The 18,585-nt window shown below is 41.8% G+C and overlaps 1 non-coding gene across 1 annotated transcript; it reads right to left on the bottom strand.

Annotated features, from left to right (window-relative positions):
• Positions 1-15,480: 15,480 nt before the first annotated feature.
• On the bottom strand, positions 15,481-15,655 carry LOC121437288. The gene has a single exon (XR_005972950.1). It is a non-coding gene; the product is annotated as a small nucleolar RNA SNORA57 (small nucleolar RNA).
• Between the last annotated feature and the right edge of the window lie 2,930 nt (positions 15,656-18,585).

Genomic DNA, 18,585 nt, shown 5'->3' with positions numbered 1-18,585 from the left:
GGCATGCATGTGATGCATAGACATACATATAGACAAAACACTCATATAAAAAATAGAGGTATGTCCGGAGAGATGGCTCAGCGGTTCGTGGCCCGATCGCCCTTCCTGCCAGAAGGTCCGAGTTCGATTCCCGCTGAACACACGGTGGCTTGCAGCCCTCCGTCCTGAGCTCTGGCGCCCTCTTGTGGGAAAAAATAGAGGTAGGACCTGAGGGCAGGTCATTAAGTCTTTGGTGAAGTTGACCTTGAATAGGGTTAAGGTACCATTCACAGGCTACTTACTGATCCTCAGAGACTGAACTACTAGAACAAACCTGACCTGGGTTGCTATTTGCCTTCTTACTTGGCATTTTGATCTCTTCACCCCATCCATGCTCCCATTTTTGACAGCTGCCATAAAGTGACAGAGCTTCTAGGGGAGCCCTTGCCACAGCAAATGTGTTTGAACACTCACTTTAAATCTTTATATACATCTTTATATACATTTATAGAGTTGGCCTGCTAGAGGCATTTTATTAAAGTAAAAAAAAAAGCAGATTACTATATTACCCAGCCAGGCAATGGTGGCCCATGCCTTTTATCCAGCAGTTGGAGGGAGAGAGGGAGAGGCAAGTGGAACTCTGTGAGTTTGAGGTCAACCTAAGGTTTTCAGAACAAGTTTCAAAACAGCCAAGGATATGCAGAGAACCCCTCTCTTGAAAAACAAAACAAAAAGTCCCAGATTGCCATATTCTCAAAATGCCAACAGGTATGAACTAAAAGGAACATCTCCAAAGGCATAGAAAAAAAGAGGCTAAAAATACATAAAGAAAACCATAGATAATACCAATAAAATTTCTAAGACTGTAGGTTGTTATTGCTTGAGTTAGGAAAAGGACAACGTAGGAAGGACTACAGATGTGCTGAATATATCCAAGCCCCGATTTAGACAGTTCATTTAAATGCTTACAAAGCTCACATGCCAAATCAAGCACATCCAGGTTAGTGCTGTGCTCCTAATTAGCTTTTTAAAATTGTCAGTACTTTCAAGATGGTGTCCAACTCTTGTCACCTAACAAAAAGTGGGACTCTAAAGAACAGATAGGAATATCCAAAGGGGGACTGGAGAGATGGCTCAGAGGTTAAGAACACTGGCTGCTCTTCCAGAGGTACTGAGTTCAATTCCCAGCAACCACATGGTGACTTACAGCCATCTGTAATGAGATCTAGTGCCCTCTTGTGGACTGCAGGCATACATGCAGGCAGAACACTGTATACATAATAAGTAAATCTTTAAAAAAAAAGAATATTCGAAGGGGTTAGGTTAGTTACTCTGGCTATAGGAAGGCCTCACTGAGGATGAATAAAGCAGAACTGACTACTATACCCAGGACCAAAAAGACAGCTCCTGTGATAAAGGAATTGAATTGCTCTTTTGATTCATAAGAAAGCTGAAGCAGTTTGGTTGGTAGTTGGTTCCTTAGCACCTTAATCAATGAGCATCATTTGAACACATGAACAATTCGTGTTTGGACTGATTAAAAATAGACTTGTATATATAAACCTACATCTTGCAAAAATCAGTCTCACAGATGTAAAGCCTATGCAGCATAATCATGGCAGTCTGCTGTACAGAAATGTATAGAAGGGACAATAGGATATGGCAAACCAAGGCTCTGAAATACGGGCCAAAAAGCCCAAATAAGGTTTGCTGAGATGACTCAGCAGGTAAAATTAGGAGTGCTTGTCACCAATCCTAACGACCTGAATTTCATCCCCAGGATTTAAATGGTGGAAGGAGAGAATAGACTACCAAAAGTTGTCCTCAAAACTTCACACACATGCCATGTGTGGAGGTTTGAATGAGAATTGCCTCCATAGGCTCATAGATTTGAATATTTGGTAATCAGGGAATGACGCTATTTAAAAGGATTAGGAGATGCGGCCTTGTTGGAGGAATTGTGTGTTTCATTGTGGATGGGATTTGAGGTTTTAAAAAGCCCATTCCAAGCCCAGAGTCTCCTTCCTGCTATCTGCAGATCCTGATGGAGAACTCTCAGCTCCTTCTCCAGCACCATGTCTGCCGGTGTGCTACCATGCTTTTTGCCATGATGATAATGGACTAAACCTCTGAAACTATAAGCGAGCCCCCAGTTAAATGTTTCCTTTTATAAGAGTTGCCTTGGCCATGGTGTCTCTTGAGAGCAACAGAACACTAAGACATCATGGCACATGTACCTGCACTCTCTGTCACACATGCACACAGACACAGACCTACTACTATCATCACCACTACTATTAATAATAATTTTTAAAAACTCACAAATGAAAACTGGGCTCATATGGTGCTGGAGATGGAACCCAGAACTTTCTGTATACTAGGCAAGCATTCTAACAATCATTAGAATTGTTACATCATTACATTAGCTATATTATTAGCCCAACTTTGTGTGTGTGTGTGTGTGTGCATGCACACTACACATACCCTTGCCTGTGTACACAGATGGAGGCCAGAGATTGACATTATCTTTCCATATCATTCTCTACCTTATTTTTAGATATAGAGTGGTATGGGAGGTCCTTCTGTCTATGTGTTTCTTTTATAGGTTAATGAATAAAGAAACTGCCTTGGCCTGTTGATAGGGCAGAATTTAGGTAGGTGGGCAGAACTGGACTGAATGCTGGGAGGAGGAAGGTAAAGTGAGGAGATGCCATGGATCCTCTGCCTGAGACAGACACTGAAAACTTTACCCAGTAAGCCACTGCCACATGGTGATACACAGATTAATGGAGATGGATTAAATTAAGATGTAAAAGTTAAGATGTAAGAGCCAATTAGAAGCTGGGCAGTGGTGGCGCACGCCTTTAATCCCAGCACTCGGGAGGCAGAGGCAGGCGGATCTCTGTGAGTTCGAGGCCAGCCTGATCTAGAAGAGCTAGTTCCAGGACAGGCTCCAAAAAAGCTACGGAGAAACCCTGTCTCGAAAAATCAAAAAAAAAAAAGAGTCAATAAGAAGCTAGAGCTAATGGGCCAAGCAGTGATTTAAATAATACAGTTTCTGTGTGATTATTTTGGGGCTGAGCAGCCGGGAACCAATAAGTGGCCTGTTGCTACAGCAGAGTCTGAATCTGGAGCACCATATTGGCTAGAGTGGGAGGCTAACAAGTCCCTGGGATCTGCATATCTCCATTCCCCAGCATTGGGGTAATTGGCACATGCCTCCATGCTTGGCATCTTATGCTCATGCTAGGAATCCAAACTCAGGTCCTCATGATTGTGGGGCAAGCAGTTTACCCAGTGAGTTATCTCTCAGCCCTCTTTTTAAAGATTTATTTATTGATTGATTGATTGATTTACTACATATATAATGTTCTGCCTACATGTCTCCTTGCATGCCAGAAGAGGGCACTAGATCTCATTAAAGATGGTTGTGAGCCAACAGGTTGCTGGGAATTGAACTCAGGACCTTTGGAAGAGAGTAGTCAGTGCTCTTAACCTCTGAGTCATTTCTAGCTCCTCACCCAGCCCTCTTTAATCATCATTTTTTCATCTATTAAACCTACTTCAGAGGGTTGTAAAATGAGATAACATGAAAAGCATTTGGCATACTGTAAATGCTAACTATTATTACTGTTGCTCAGAACTGAACACTTTAAATTTATTTTTTTTATTTATTTATTATGTGGAGAGGGGAGATGTGTGTGTGTGTGTGTGTGTGTGTGTCTGCGTGTGTGAGATATGGGATTCTCCTCTGTATGCTATGAATATGTATTATTACCATTGGTTAATAAGGAAGCTGCTTTGGACTATGGCAGGGCAGAATATACCTAGGCGGAAAAACTAAACTGAATGCAGGGAGAAAGAAGATGGAGTCATGCAGATGCCATGTAACTGCTGAAGGAGAAAGATGCCAGAACATTACTGGTAAGCCACAACCTTGTGGCGATACATAGATTAATCAAAATGGGGTAATTTACAGTGTAAGAGCTAGCTAAGAATATGCCTGTGCCATTGGCCAAACAGTGTTGTAATTAATATAGTTTCTGTGTGATTATTCAAATCTAGGCAGCTGGGAAGTGAAAGTGCAGTCTCCATTTACAGTGTGTGTATGTATGTGAGTGTAGATCAGAGAACACAAAATTCATTTCTCTTCTTCCACTATGTAGGTCCCAGGGATTGAACTCATGTCGTCAAGTTTGGCAGTAAGCTCAGCCATCTCAGTGGCTCAAGGACAAATTTTATTGAAAGTCCATTGTAGCTTTTTCCCAGAACTGAGCATCTCTGATAATGCTGGCAAAGTAATCGCTTGGGAGAAAAAGAGAAAAATAAGAAATCATTTTAAAGCCTGCTGTGGCAGCATGTGTCTCCAATCCCAACATTCAGTAGATGAAAGAAGAATAATGAGAAGTTCAAATTCATCTTTGGTTACATAGTGAGTGTGAGGCTACATGAGGGTATGTCTTAGTTTTTTTTTTTTGTTTTTGTTTTTTAAAAAAAGATTTATTTACTTATTATGTATACAGTATTCTGCCTGCAAACATGCCTGCATGCCAGAAGAGGGCACCAGGTCTCTGTACACCCCCTGTGTACCTTTTGCCCAGCAAAGGTGTCAGATCTGGTACTGAAATTGTAGATGGTTGTGAGCCACCATGTGGGTGCTGGGAATTGAATTCAGGTCCTCTGGAAGAACAGCCAGTGCTCCAGCCCTTATTTTCTATTTTTTCTTTGTGTGTCTGTGTGTCTGCAGGCCACATGTGGCTGTGGGCCTGTAGAGGTCAGAAGAGGATATCCAAGCCTCTGAATGCCTACACAGTCCCCTTATGTGGGTGCTGAGAACTCAGGTGCTCTGGAAGAGCAGGAAACCTTTTAACCACTCCCTCCCCCTTTAAAGAGTCACTTCAATAGCTAATTAACTGATGAAGTACCAGAGCCAATGGAATGTATTATGTTAAGAATTTTGAGTTTGGGGGCTGGAGATAGGGCTCAGTGGTTAAGAGCATTGTCTGCTCTTCCAATGAGTTCAATTCCCAGCACCACATGGTGGCTCACAACCATCTGTAATGAGGTCTGGTGCCCTCTTCTGGCCTGCAGGCATACACACAGACAGAACATTGTATACATAATAAATAAATATTTTTTTAAAAAGAATTTTGAGTTTGGAGTCACTAGTCTCTGCTTCCTGATTGTGGATGCAATGTGGCCAGATCTTTCCTGCCTTTTCTGCATGACAGACCATGTCTCCTGGAACTGTGAGCCAAGATAAACCTTTAAAAAGGGTATCTTGAAATGCTGGAAAGATTTCTCAGTGGTTAAAAACCACCAGTTATTCTTCCAGAGGACCTGAATTCAATTCCCAGCACCCACATGGTGGCTCACAACCATCTATAATTTCAGTACCAGATCTGACATCTTTGCTGGGCACAAGGTACACAGGGGGTGTACAAACATATATGCAGGCAAAATATCCATACACATAAAATGAATATACTTTGGAGTTTTTCCTACAATCAATGGAAAGATATTGGAAGATTTAAGACAGTGAAGCAATAATATTTTTGAATATTTTTAATTACTTTTAATAAATGTCATATATATTGTTAGGAATTTTTCCTAACACGAGCTCTCTGCCAATGCACAATCCTAATCAAGCCAAATCAAAACAAGCCAAATTAAGATATATCCAGGTTTGGGCTGGAGAGATGGCTCAGGGGTAAAGAGCATTGCCTGCTCTTCCAAAGGTCCTGAGTTCAATTCCCAGCACCACATGGTGGCTCACAACTATCTGTAATGAGGTCTGGTGCAAGCATACACACAGACAGAATATTGTATACATAATAAATAAATACATATTTTCTTTTTAAAAAAGGAATATCCAGGTTTAATGGGAGTTCTGCACTCTCGGGTGGCCCCAAGGGGGAACCAGGAGGCCATGAACACAACCACCAGGAGGAAGAAAAATAGACCAAGTGTCCCTCTTTTGGGAGTTCATTTAAATACTGTGGGAGTGGTCCTGACCCTCCCCCCCCACCAGGGGGGGTTAGGACCTGGCCTGCTGGGATTTGGAGTCCAGACCAATATAACTCTCAGGGTCAGGACCTGGTCTGCTGGGATTTGGAGCCCAGACCAATATAACTCTCAGGCTTGGGGGCTGGGATAGATGCGAGGGGCCTGGGCCTATGCTCCCAACTTAGCATTTCAGACTCTTTAGATATAGGAAAGACAGAACATTGAAGTGATAATTATGACAAACATTTAGGCTCTTTTTGGGAAAAAAGGAGATAGACTCAAATCTGACTACTTCCTGCAGGCATGGGGCAATGTGGGGAAGGTGAGAGCCAGGTGTCCATGTTCAGCGAGAGGTGTGGCTGGAGAGGCATCCCATGAACTGTCATCCCGGAGAAGGCAGGCATCTGTTCCTTGGGGGAGGTGAGAAGGCAGGTGTCTAGGAAAAAAAGACTGTTATCACCAAAGATGAGTGTGCCAGAATGAGGAGCAGGTAGACCCTTCATTGTGGCATCCTGGAAAACCGGAGGGTGGAAGGTCCTGTCTGCTGGACAGACCAAGTGTACTAAGTAGGTGCCTGCTTGAGCCTGGAGAGATGGTACCAGCATGGGTGTCCCAAGAGCTTGGCAGTCGAGGGGGTGGTGAAAATTACCATGTGAGGTCCTGTCCATCGAGGTTCGAGAGACCTGAGTTCAATAGAGAGCTGGGTTAGTTGTTGTTGATGGAGCTGCGGGCTGCATTCCTGCCGCCCAGCTACTGGCCACCTGGCTAGCTTATGCCCCGAAATAACAACACACAAACTGTATTCATATAAACACTGCTTGGCCCATTAGTTCTAGCCTCTTAATGGCTAATTCTCACAATCTTGCCTAACCCATATTTAGTAATCTGTGTAGCACCAGTCTTACCGGGAAAGATTCAGCATGTCTGACCTGGCAGCTTGCTTCATCACGTCTGCCCTAGAGAGGAGACGCATAGCGTCTGAGCTCACTTCCTCTTCCTCCCAGCATTCTGTTCTGTTTACTCCACCCACCTATGTTCTAACCTATCAGGCCAAGCAGTTTCTTTATTAATTAACCAATGACCTTCCTCCATCAAGTTGTTGTTTAGTTAGTTAGTCCATCCTTGTCCATCTGGATGGTTCATAGGACACCAAACCAGGGAATGATGTGGTCCAGGAGTACCTGAGCCACTACATCTGCTGTTTCCCTGGAGACCGGAAATGCTTATATCCATCTTGTAAAAGTGTCCACAAGTGTTAAGAGATAACGAAGTTTTTTATGAGTAGGCATATAAGTGAAATTAACCTTCCAATCTTCGCCTGGTTGGTGTCTGCGAAGCTGGTATATGTGGAGAGCCCCTCGTGGGTTGGCCCAGGCACACATCTGGCAGAACTGAACCAGTAAAATATGATCTCAGAGATGGGTGGGGTCAAAAAGGGGCTCCAAGAAGCAGAACAAAGCTTTGGGGAAGCGGCTAAGGATATCTCCACCCAGTAAAGGTACTGGGCAAACAGGTATCACTAAGAAAGAATGAGAGAAAAATTGTCTTGCAGGAATGCAGGGCAGTGGCAAAGTTTTAAGTGGGGGAGTAACAGGTACCATCTATCCCCATAACTGAAATTGGTGAGGGGAACATAATCCCCAAGTGAGAATAAAAGTAATGGATTTACCCACTACCTGCAGCTTTACCTTAGGCTTGGATAGAGTTACGGGATAAACCAACCAAGGCTGAGAAGCTCGAGGGCTGGCTGGCACAGATTCACTTGCTGATGGTGATGCTGGACCTCTGTGGTGTGGCACAGAGGACAAGCCCACACGGGGGCATTGTGGTTTCCAGTGTCCAGGTTGCTGGCAGAGAGGGCATAACCTCGGAGGAGGCATAGTGCAATATCATGCCATGTAACCACTTAGGCCACACTTGAAACAGCTTGTCTGTGAGGTTGACTTTGGCTGGGCTCTATCAGGGTAGAGCCTTGTGGTTGCCTTCCCTTGTCCCTGTCCTGTGACCTTAGGGCAGCTGCTAAGGTCTGGGCCTGTAGATTGTTGTAGCTTTGTCTGTCAGGAAGACTCAGTTTCATGAGCATTAAAAACTTTAAAGGCCATTTTCACCAATTCCTGTATAGGGGTTTGGGGACCCTCCTCAATCTTTCTTAATTCTTTCCTAGTATCTGGTGCAAAAAGACTCAGCTGATTTCTCTCGGGCATTAAAAACTTTATAGGCCATTTTCACCAATTTTTGTATAGGAGTTTGGGGACCCTCCTCAACCTTTCTTAACTCTTTCCTAATATCTGGTATTGATTAAGAGATAAAATGGGTAAGCAAAAGGATTAGTAGAAAAGGAATCTAGCTGCTTTTTTTTTTAATCTGAGAGAAATCTGTAAGAGAAAAGGGAACATAGTTGAGCACATGTCCTTGTAGCACGATTTAGCATATATACCCAAAAGTGGTATTACTGGGTCTTGTTTCCGAATTTTCTGAGAAATTGCCACACTGACATCCAAAGGAGTTGCACCAGCTTGCATTTCCACCAGCAATGCAGAAGTGTTCCCTTTTCCCCACAACCTCTCCAGAATAAGTTGTCATCAGTGTTTTTGATCTTGGCCATTCTTACAGGTGTAAGATGGAATCTCAGAGTTGTTTTGATTTGCATTTCTCTGATGACTAAGGATGTTGAACATTTCCTTAAGTGTCTTTCAGTCATTTTAGATTCCTCTGTTGAGAGTTCTCTGTTTAAGTCTGTACTCCATTTTTTATTGGATTATTTATTTATTTATTTATTTATTTAAGATTTCTGCCTCCTCTCCTCCACCGCCTCCCATATCCCTCCCCCTCCCCCAATCAAGTCCCCCTCCCTCATCAGCCCGAAGAGCAGTCCGGGTTCCCTGCCTTGTGAGAAGTCCAAGGACCTCCCACCTCCTTCTAAAACACTATCCTGAGTGAGGTAAGCCAGACCCAAAAAGAGGAACATGGGATGAACTCACTCATATTTGGTTTGTACTCCATTTTTATTGGATTATTTATTCTTTTGATTACCAATTTCTTGAGTTCTTTGTATATTTTGGAGATCAGACCTCTGTCTGATGTGGGGTTAGTGAAGATCTTTTCCCATTCTGTAGGCTGTCGTTTTGTCTTGTTGACTGTGTCCTTTGCCTTACAGAAGCTTTTCAGTTTCAGGAGGACCCATTTATTAATTGTTTCTCTCAGTGTCTGTACTACTGGGATTATATTTAGGAAGTGATCTCCTGTGCCAATGTGTTCAAGTGTATTTTCCACTTCCTCTTCTATAAGGTTCAGCGTGGCTGGCTTTACGTTGAGGTCTTTGATCCATTTGGACTTGAGTTTTGTGCATGGTAATAGATATGGGTCTATTTTCATTCTTCTACATGTTGATATCCAGTTATGCCAGCACCATTTGTTAATATGCTTTCTTTTTCCCATTTGATATTTTTTGCTTCTTTGTCAAAAATCAGGTGTTTGAAGATGTGTGGATTGATATCTGCGTCTTCCATTCGATTCCATTGGTCCTCCTGTCTGTTTTTATGCCAATACCAAGCTGTTTTCAATATTGTAGCTGTAGCAGAGTTTGAAGTCAGGGATTGTGATGCCTCCAGGAGTTCCTTTATTGTACAGGATTGTTTTTGGCTATCCTGGGCTTTTTGCTTTTCTATATGAAGTTGAGTACCGTTCTTTTGAGGTTTTTTAAAAATTTTGCTGGGATTTTGATGGGCATTGCATTGAATCTGTAGATTGCTTTTGGTAAGATTGCCATTTTTACTATGTTAATTCTGCCTACCCAAGAGCATAGGAGATCTTTCCATTTTTATTTTTTTGGTGTCTCTTCAATTTCTTTCTTCAAAGATTTATAGTTTTTGTCATACAGGTCTTCCACTTTGGTTAGAGTTACTTCAAGATATTTTATGCTATTCGTGGCTATTGTGAAGGGTGAGGTTTCTCTGATTTCTTTCCCAGCCCTTTTATCATCTGTGTAGAGGAAGGCTACTGATTTTTTTTGAGTTAATCTTGTATCTTGCTATATTACTGAAAGTATTTATGAGTTGTAGAAGTTCCTTGGCAGAATTTTTGGGGTTGCTTATGTAGACTATCATATCATCAGCAAATAATGAGAGTCTGACTTCTTTTCGTTTGTATCCCCTTGATCTCCTTTTGGTGTCTTACTGCTCTAGCTAGGACCTCAAGAACTATATTGAATAGATATGGAGAGAGTGGAAAACCTTGTCTTGTTCCTGATTTCAGTGGGATCGCTGGGAGTTTCTCTCCATTTAGTTTGATGTTGGCTGTAGGCTTGCTGTATATTGCCTTTACTATCTTTAGGTATGTTCCTTGTATCTGGGTTCTCTCCAAGACCTTTATCATGAAGGAATGTTGTATTTTGTCTAAAGCTTTCTCGGCATCTAATGAGATGATCATGTGGTTTTTATTTTTCAGTTTGTTTATATGGTGGATTACGTTGACAGATTAGAAAGATCACTTTAACAGCAGTGCATACACTGGGTTGGAGAAAAAGAAAATAGTAGTAAGGATATTTCACTAGTTGGGAGAAGAGACAACAGGGAAGACTTAAGGTAGAAGTGCAGATGAAGAAGAGGGGCAATACTAGAAACAGAAAGAAGCTTTGGGAGAGAAATTTGGAGTGAGGTAGAATGGTGGGTAGTATAGGAAAGGAGTAGGAGTAATTCCAGCCACTCCTGAAGCTGAAGCAGGAAGTTTGCATGTTCAAGGTCAGCCTGAGCAATGTACCAAGACCCTGTTTCAAAATAAAAAAATTAAAAGGGGTGGTGGATGTAACTCAGTGATAAAACACTCGCCTTGCATGAACACAGCCCTGGGTTCAATCCCTACTGCTGTAAAAAAAAAAAAGCAGTGGAGGAAGAGCTAAATTGGGGAATAATGTGGCAGTGGGGGTGGAAACAACATGGCCAGAAAGGAGACAGTGTTACTTATCAAGTTGAATGGGCCTCATGGAGTTTGACATTCAGAGATCCTCACTTCCCAGACTGAGTAACCCCCTGAAGTTATTTAGTGCCTCCTACAAGTTCAGAAATAATTAAAGGGTAACGCACAATAGTCTATAAAATATTAACAGAAAAATGAATAAACAAGCCAAGAATAACAAAAAACAGGTGAACTATCGATCATTTGTTGTTTTGTTTTGAGACAAGATCTCATATGACCCAAGCAGGCCAAGGTAAATCTTAAATTCCTAATCCACCTGCCCGGTCTGCTGAAGTGTTCAGGTTACAGGCCAACACTACTACACCCAGATTATTTTGGCTTTTCGCATCTTATTTTGGTAAAGAAAGGAAGAAAAAATAATAAAAAAGTAAAGAAACTGTTGTTACCATGCATGGGACCCTGGGTTTGGGTCTCTGCAATGCACAGAAAGTTTTAGAGTGTTTCAGATCCTCTAATTTTGCATTAGGTATGTTCAACCTGTATCATGCTGTCTTTAGAAGGCTGTATCCAAGGCATCTTGCCTCAGGGACTCAGCAGTTATTTGTTAGGCTGTGATTTAGCCCTGTGGTTATGGTTTTTCAAGCTTTAGGCTACTTGCTACATAATGTGACTGGCCTGATTTAGTAATGCAGTATCATTCCAATTTAATCTAACATAACCTAGCATTGCTAGACATAGTTGGTTGCTACAAAGCAAAGATTATCAACACTGCCTAATTATCCTCTGAACAGCGATTCTTTGCCATCCTTGTGTATAAGGACACACCGTATCTTTCCGGGCTAATTTCTATTTCCATGTACTTTCTGATTTTTCCTTCCCTCAGGCAGGTCTTATGGACATTTGCTCCTCTTCAAAGCTGCTAACACTGGGGCTCTTCTTCCCATTGATTATGATCACCAGTCGGTGGTTCTTAGTATTTTAGTCCCATCCATTTCCCATTTTTATTTTGTTTTGTTTTGTTTTTGTTTTTTGAGACAGGGTTTCTCTGTAGCTTTGGAGCCTGTCCTGGAATTAGCTCTTGTAGGCCAGGCTGGCCTTGAACTCACAGAAGTCTGTCTGCCTCTACCTTCCAAGTGCTGGGATTAAAGGTGTGCGCCACCACTGCCCAGCCATCTATTTCACTTTATAAGGGTTATCTCCAAGGGTGTACACACATTTCTAATAGAAACTCTGATTCACATTCAATTTCTTACTGATATGGATCCCTCCCAGGAACCAAGCTTGGTGGTATATCCCTGAAATCTAGGCACCCAGGAGGCTGAGGCAAGAAGCTCTTGAATTCAAGGCTTGTTGGGATATAGCTGCCCTCACTCCCCCTGACTGACAGCTGAACTTCCTTGTGGTCTGTAATTGACAAGGATGTTTGTTTTCGTTCTGGCCGGTGGGTTTCCACAGAAGCAGTAGAGATATAAAAGGTTGCTGGGGCAAGATAAAGCTTTCTGTTCTTCCACCTGAAAAGAAGCCCCCATGTCTCAATCCCATCACCCCTGGTGCAGCAAAGGCTAATCTAGCTTTGATGTCAACCTGGGCTATAGAGCGGGGTGCCATTTCTAAAAGAAAAGCAGAGATAGCTAGATGGTTTAGTGGACAAAGGCATTTGCCATGCTACTCAGAACAACCGGAGTTCAATCCCTGGATCCTACTTCTGGGTGACAAGAGAGAACCGATACCACACATTTGTCCTCTGACCACCAAGTTCACATTATGGCATGATGCCTCTTACAAGGAATAATACTGCTTTTAAAATCAAAGCAAAACAACAGGAACCCAAGTCCTTCTCGGTCTATTTCCTTGAGTGGGTTTCAATCAGACGTTCCCACTAAATACAGAATTCAGAAACAGGGAAAGCTGCTCACTCTCATAAACATGAGTCTTCTTGGCTCCATCTGATGTTTCTAATGTTACCTCTTTTGGAAACACTGTCACCAGGCACATCCAGAAATAGTGTTTCCAAACCCTCAGGGTACCCCTTTACCTACTCAAATCCACATACCATCAAGCATAAGGGATGAAACAGTTCAAAGATAAGGAAATGCAAATGGCTCTTGACCATTGGGAAAAAAACACTGGTCTCAGGAAGCAAAAGCACAGGGCTTTATCTCAAATTTGCAGCTGCTTGTAAAAGACCTGCCCTGTCTGTCCCTCTTTCCGTTGCTGTAAATGTGCTTACTTCTGGAGTTTCCCACTCCTCATCCTCAGTCAAATAGGCTGAGTTCTCACTCATGGTCCTCGGTCACGTAGGCTATGATTCGAACCTACCAATGACAGAAGAAGTCAGAAATGATGCTGACTAGCCTATCCAAGACACCGTGGCCCGCGTGCCCAGGTTTTGGGAGGTTACTCTCCCGAGTCCCTGCCAAAGTGAATACATTCCTTCGATTCTCCATGCAGTCCCTGGTGCCTGGTCTGGGTGTGGTGGTTCCCATTCCTGTTTTCCCACAACAAGGAGAATAGTCGCTTATATCTAAAAGAAATAAAAATGTCACTTTATATATGACTTTTTTTATTCTTTTGGGATTTTTTTGGTTGTATATTTAAAACATACAATCAAAAATCGGATACCATCCTGTTATGTGTGGGTGTAAAGAAACAGGAATTTTTTTTCTATTACTGGTGGGATTGTAAATTGGCACTATAGCCATGGATTTCATATTAATAGCATTTGACAGGTTGCAAATGTACACGGTTTTCATTCCAGAATCTGACCTCTATGAATTCATCCTGTGAATGTACCCATGTGTAAAGATTGACACACAGGAAAGTTGCCATAAAAAGGAACTATAGCCAAACCATTGGACTCTCAATAATGTAGTACTTGAATAATCTCTGTGTTAGTTTGCTCTCTGTGGCTGTGATAAAGACCCTGAACAAGAGAAACTTTAGTAGGAAAGGGTTTATTTTGCTTACCTTTCTTTAGTCATGGTCCACTGAGGGAAGCCAAGACAGGAATTCAAGACAGAACCTGGAACAGAATCTATGGAGAAATGGTTCTTATCAGCTTGCTCTCCATGGCTTGCTGTTTGTTTTCTTATGTACTCCAGGACCACCTGCCAAAGGGTATCACCACCCATAGTGGGTTGGGCCCTTCCACGTTAATCATTAATTAAGAAATTGTCTGTAGGCTTGCTTTCAGGCCAATCTAATGGAGGCATTGTCTTAATTGAGATTCCCTATTCTTGGATGACTGTAGATGGAAGTTTCTGTCTTGCATGGTCCTGCAGCCATTCAGTCCCCAAAACACAGAGAGGCTTACATTAATTATAAACTGGTTGGCCTATTAGCTCAGGCTTATTATAACTAGCTCTTACAACTTAAATTAACCCATTATTCTAATCAATGTTTAGCCACATGGCTTGGTACCTTACTCAGTAAGGCATTCTCATCTTGCTTCCTCTGCATCTGGCTGGTGACTTCAGACTGAGGCTTTCCTCTTCCCAGAATTCTCCTTTTCTGATCATCTTGCCTATACCTCCTGCCTGGCTACTGGCCAATCTGCATCTTATTAAACCAATACAAGTGACAAATCTTTACAGGGTACAAGAACATTATCCCATAGCAGATGACTCTAGCTTCTGTCAGATTGACAAAAACCAACCAGAACAATCCTGTATTGAAATTCTGTACAGCAACAGACAAGATGAGGAATTTCTTCATATTAATACAGAATAAGCTCCAGTATATCAGTACATGTTGTTGGGTCAAAATGCCAAGAATCAGTCTTGATAAAGTTATCATTTTGTGTAAAAATGGAAATTACAGCATATACCCATTTTTGTGAATGATCTCATTTTTAGATTTATTTTTTTTAATTTTATGTGCATTGTTGTTTTGCCTACATGTATATCTGTGAAGGTGCCAGATCCCCAGGAATCAGAGCTACAATCAGTTGTGAGCTGTGGATGCTGGGAACTGAACCTGGATCCTCTGGAAAAGTAGCCAGTGCTCTTACCAATGAGCCATCTCTCCAGCCCCCATAAATGATCTCTCTTTTTTTTAGGTTCTTTTTTTCTTTTATAAAAAAGATTTATTTATTATGTTTATAGTATTCTGTCTGCATTTATGCCTGTAGGCCAGAAAAGGGCACCAGATCTCATTACAGATGGTTGTGAGCCATTTTGTGGTTGCTGGGAATTGAACTCAGGACCTCTAGAACAACAGCTAGTGCTGAGCCATCTCTCCAGCCCCCCCATAAATGATCTCTTGAAGGATATTATTAATATTGGTTGCAAGTGGGAAAAGTAGTCTAGGTGGTTGAGGGTAGCAATGTGAAGGACATTTTTACTATATGATTTTAGTTATACTTTAGTTTTTTAATAATATGATTACATTCCTTATTCAAAATAATATAATAATAATTTTTTTAAGGGTTCACTGACTTTACTGGTTCAACAATAAACCGCAAAAGAAAAGACGTTAGCTGTCACTCCAGGGCGTCATCCACAGACCTGAAACCAAAATAAAAGAGCGTTGAGTACCGCATAGAGGGGACTGCCGGTTCTGGCTACATTTCTGCATTGAGAGAGATGTCCCAGCGTCTGAGGATAGAACCGGCGAATGGGAGGCCGCAGGCACCGAAGACATAACGCCAAGAGGGCAGGAGCCCTTTCCTTCTGCCTCCGTACATAACGTATAATAATTATTTTTATTATTATTTGTGGTATTGGGATTAAACCCAGGGACTGCCACTCAAAGAACACACTGACCACTAAACTACCATCAAAATTGTATAACTTTTGGACTGGAGAGATGGCGCTGAGATTAAGAGTGCTGACTGCTCCTTGTTGTACCCTCAAGGAAGGGAGAGACACCTCCCACAGGGACTTCAAGTGCCTTTTCCAGTTATTTCAACAATGAAGCTGGTATTCCTTAGGAGCATGTAAATCATGATGATTTTCATGCCAATCAACTGTTGAGCAAGATTAATGAACCACCAAGCCAGTTCCCAGACAAGATCTCCTCTCGGGTACCAAGTCTGCAGACAATTCACTTGAGAATCCCTTCTTCAAAGGATGCTTAAGTTCATCACAGTCCTTCCCTCTCATGGCTTCTCAGCCTGCATCTTCTGATGCCCGCAGAAGCCCTTTTGGAAATCCTTTCTCCTAGTTTCTGACATTGTCATGCTGACTATCCAGAGGAGCAAAAAACTGGCTATAGCCAAGGACAAAAGCTGAGAGCCAGACACGCGCAGATCTCTGTCCTTGTTCCTTTCATCGTTGATATATTATCTGTTGCCTTACTTGTCTCTGCCTCTCGTAAAATGCCTTATACTTTCTGTCTAGGCTGAAGAAACTGAAACTATGGCTTTACCCAAATTAAGCTCTTAGATCTTTAGCTCAACTATAAACGAAGTAGCTTCCCTGCCAAATTCTTGTCCTTTGTGCCCTGCGACCCTTTCAGAATAACTCCCCTTCTCCCCTCCAGTTGGGAGGTACAGCCATCTGAACCCTTCATATCACACTACCTTGAGGAAATGCCCAAATCCCCATATTCCTGGTGTGCAGAATAGCTTAAACATTCTGTTAGTAGGACAGCAAGACACTTTGCTTCCCAGCTCCACCCACAAAGAAGTGTGTTGAGTAATATGAAAGCAAGACTAACTTCTCAATTACACAAGGATTTTTTCAAGATGACCATTGCTCTGCTAATTTTGTCCTTTACCAATCAATCTAGCCCTCAGAGGTGATTATAGTTGACTTGAAACGGAGAAAATTCTAACTCCAAACATCAGGCATTATTCAACGCTAATAAAACAATTTCTCCCTGGGCCCTCACAGTGTTTTCATTCCAGACATTTTGCAGCTGTTTGACCTTGGTGACCTTATGGCACGAATTTTCCTTGATGATCCTAATTTCATATCATGTGATTTTATTTCTCAATAAAAATGATTATTGTGGCAAAAAAATAAATAAATAGTGCTGACTGCTCTTCCAGAGGTCCTGAGTTCAATTCTCAGCAACCACATGGTGGCTCACAACCATCTGTACTGAGACCTGGTGCCCTCTTCTGGTGCACAAGCATATATATCATACAAAGTTATAAAATGTATATATAATCCTTAAAAATGTATAATTTTGGGCTGGGGTGATGACTCAGTAAAGTACCTGCTGTGCCAGCAAGGAGACATGAATTGCAATTACTGGCACCCCATAAAAATCAAGGTGTAGTCATGCACACATCTGCAACCTTAGCAAGGCTGAGAGCTGGGAGGCAGCTGACTCACTGGAGATTATTAGTCAACAGGTAAGCACTAGATTCAGTGAGAGACTCTCATCCTAGAAGATAAGGGATTCGCCAGGCAGTGGTGGTACATGCCTTTAATCCCGGCACTCAGGAGGAAGAGGCAGGCATATCTCTGTGATTTCGAAGCCAACCTGGTCTACAAGAGCTAGTTCCAGGACAGACTCCAAAGCTACAGAGAAACCTGTCTCAAAAAAAAAAAAGAAAAAGAAAAAGAAAAAAAAAGAAGATAAGGGAACCATCTGTCTCTACCTCCTGAGTGCTTAAAGGTGAGAGACAGCATGCCAGGCCATTAAAGCAGTTTTTAAGACAATATTTATAGGTTAATTTAAGATGTAAGAGCTAGCTAGAAATATGCCTAATCTATTGGCCAAACAGTATGGTAATTAATATAGTTTCTGTGTGATTGTTCTGGTCTGAGCAGTAGGGAAACGAAAGAGCTGTCTCCATTTACAGCAATGATGCTTTGTTGGGTCAATGATTTAAAGATACAGGTATTTGGTACCATTAGTAAAGATGATTAGGGAAATGGTTTAGACTGCTCTGCCAATTGCTCCAATGAGAAATGCAAAAGATAGAAATAAGATTGGCGTCGCCTTCTTTATGCTAGATGTGAGGTTTGCCGAGGATGGAAAATAAGAACAAGGAAGTTTTATACATTATAAACCCATGAATTCTATCTGTGGATAAACAGGCTGATAATCAAAGAAAGCAACCATGTCCCTACACCCAAGGTTAGGGCAGAATTCATTGGTCATATAACTTATAGAATTAATCACAGGTTTCTGTAGGCACCTTGAAAAAAAAACAAAGCTGTAGAAGAAAATTAAATGACCCTATTGCATGTACAGAGAAAAGAAATGTAGATGGTCATCTAGACCACTTGTTTAAGGTTTTGTGAATAGAATTAGGCTAGGAATCTGCTGCACTGAAGCCACAAACAGCTGCCTGCCAGTACAAAGGAACTGGCTCAAATATACTTGGCCTACTTAAAACTTTGTTGATCAATGATAAAAGAATCTTTGCTTTGGGGTGAAGACGTTATGGTGGGAAACTTAATACAAAGGAAATTTTTGAACTACTTGTGGGCATCTAAGAAAAGCATGTGACTTGTGATCATAATGTGATATCTTCCTGTGTAAAGATTCTAATTCATTCTCAGAAAATATGTAATTTGGGGTTATGCAGTGATTTCCTTCTTACATAGAGAATTTTATCTTGGGTGGTATAAAAGGGATAAGAGAAAAATAAGAATAAGAAGGATGGGGCTGGAGAGATGGCTCAGAGGTTAAGAGCATTGCCTGCTCTTCCAAAGGTCCTGAGTTCAATTTCCGGCAACCACATGGTGGCTCACAACCATCTGTAATGGGGTCTGGTGCCCTCTTCTG

The sequence above is a fragment of the Microtus oregoni genome, unplaced genomic scaffold, assembly GCF_018167655.1.
Source record: "Microtus oregoni isolate MIOR12 unplaced genomic scaffold, Mior012 000050F_ref0000143, whole genome shotgun sequence".
Lineage (NCBI taxonomy): Eukaryota > Metazoa > Chordata > Mammalia > Rodentia > Cricetidae > Microtus > Microtus oregoni.
The sequence above is the reverse complement of the archived record's forward strand: the minus strand, read 5'-3'. Positions and strand labels throughout refer to the sequence as shown.